Genomic DNA, 2,682 nt, shown 5'->3' on the forward strand with positions numbered 1-2,682 from the left:
TGTCTCCGCCCCTCTTCCGGTACAGAAGAAAATACTTCCCAAAAACCATAAAGCCCTTCCCCGTTTGTGTAGAAGCATTATGTCTTTAATACAGTATCATAATCATAAACCCTTAATTAGCTTAACAAATGTAGTGTTGCTTTCCATGTCATGCGTGGAAAATGTGTAATGAAAAGCAATGAGATTAATAATAAATACATACAAATATGTGTCTTTAAAATGGTGTATTACCTGAATTAAGTATACATTGGCTTTGGGGAAAACTAGAGAGGAGAACAATTACAGTAACACTTGATGGCAACACACAATCAACCCAACCCAAGCGCCATCAAGCGTGTTTGGTGCATTTTGTGATACTAACAGTGCGGAAATACATATCAATACATTACAAATAATAAGAATAAAATATTAATAACACATTTTCTTTTTAAGTATAAAAATCGTAAATAAAATTCCTTCCAACATTTTTTTAACTTTTTAGACTGAATCAATTTAGGATGACATACATTAGTTATTTCTCCTTTCTGCGTTTAAGTGATATTTATTTACATTTATTTTAACACAACTTCATGGTTACTATCTCATCATCTTTTCATGTACATATATTGACTTTCCTTTTGTCTGTGATTTAATTTCATATTTAACTTGTTGTATCTAATAACCTGACTTGAATAGCAAACATTTTGACTTATAAGTACCAAAGGTTTATCTATTATTCATCCAATCAAATATATTATGTCTCTCCCGAATAACACAGGATGAAATTCTTTGTTACAGTAGCTCAATTATAAAATAAAAAAGGGGAAATATTGATGAATTAAAAAAATAAAACAAGATACAAACAAGACCAAAGAAAAAATCGATACACACCTTTATGCATGATGGATTATACATGCAATTAATCAAGTATGGACCACCTTTTCAATGTTAATTACATTATCCACACCCTGTAATGCACATGTGTCAAACTCAAGTTACAAATCAGGCCCTTGGTGGATTTAATTTTGGCCCGCAGGATCATTTCTAATTACTATTAGATCTGGCCCGCTGGTATATTGCACGCACACCTTCACTCAATCCTGAGGGTTTCCTCAGCCCAGAGCCTGACCCCAAACATGAACTTGCACCCGAGATGAGACGCCAAGTATCTGGCTTGAACTAGCATCACAGAGCAGCACACTGAGTTTCAATGGATGTTTCCTTCTGCACTTTGTGTCTTGCGACAACAGGGCAGGTTTGGTTTGTTCTTTGAGGGAAATAGTTTTGTTGAAGCTGTTGTTGGCCTGTGGAAAAATGTAATCCTAAGAAATGACTCTGGAAAAGCTGCAGATAGAGCAATAAGAAATGAATGCAACTGGTTATTTAATGTTTAATGTTGTTTTTATAGGCAACAATTTAAGCTTTGTTAGTTCCAGGTGTAATATGTGCAATAAGTTCATTTCAATACGTTTTGCAATAAACATTGAACCAGTCCGGCCCTCGACTAGTACCCATTTTTTTATTTTGGCCCACTGTGTATTTGAGTTTGACACCTCTGATCTAGCAGGTTAATCTGCCCCTTTGGTGTCCTTTAAGTCTTTCGAAGAAGAGGCAAACAATGTGTAATACAAGTACACAATTAATTACCATAAACTAGCTTGTGCTACATACAGTCATTACAAAAATTAAGGTTGGTGTCCCCAATGCAAAGACAATTTGGTGTACTTTAACTCTTTCTAAAAGCTGATATTTGGATCTACGTGAGAGGTACATAATCTATAAGTAGAAAACACTTCACTACAGTTCATGAAGTTTGTCAAATAAAAATGTATTTCAACTGTCTTTCTAGTTCAGGGTTTTCTTAAAGCCCTCATGATCACACATGGTCTGATCCAAATGAAGTACTTTTGCTGTAAAACGAAGGAAACACCGCCCCTCTGTGGATAAACGGAGGATCTACTGATACTGATTAGATACTACAGAACAATGTTTTAACCTATGTCACTTCCCCAGGTGTTTACTTTTTTTATTGCAATACAAGTTTTCTAAGATTGTATGTTTATACATGTGAACGGGGTCATTATTTTTTCTTGAATATGCGTTCATTTGCATAGAATAGAAATATGAGTATTGGATAAAGCTAGGTTAAACGTTGTTGTTGCTTCGGCCTTAACAAAACGAACTCTGTCCATGTTTTTAGGAATTGAATTAGATGAAATCCGGCTATTTATTTAAAGTGGACCTATCATGCTATATTTGAATGATATAGTGTAGGACCATACCTATATAAGGCATATTTATACTTTTTATTTTTCAAAATACCAAACAGGTCATGCATTTTAGCCATTCCTCATTTTGCTCAATTGAACACTGTCTTTGCATGGGCTGATTATGTGAGAACAGCATCATCTACAGGCCTGGTGTATGTACTACAGCGTCTCCAGCGCTTTCCAACGGCAATGTCCGTGGCTGTCTCCTCCTGATTGGTGGAGTTGGCCCAATAGCCGTAGCACCACTTCTGTGACGTCATAGAAGTGTTCAAATCTGTATCAGTCTGTATCAGATCCGTTGCAGCCCCTTTTTAAGAGAGACATTTTGGTAAAGGAGGAATAGAAGAAGAAAGATTCTGACACTAAGTTCCCTGGAACAAACAACAGGGGACACATAATATTAACATGGAATAAAGAGAAGAGAGAGAGAGAG

This window comes from Notothenia coriiceps, unplaced genomic scaffold (genome assembly GCF_000735185.1).
Source record: "Notothenia coriiceps isolate Sejong01 unplaced genomic scaffold, NC01 NC01_scaffold00027313, whole genome shotgun sequence".
Lineage (NCBI taxonomy): Eukaryota > Metazoa > Chordata > Actinopteri > Perciformes > Nototheniidae > Notothenia > Notothenia coriiceps.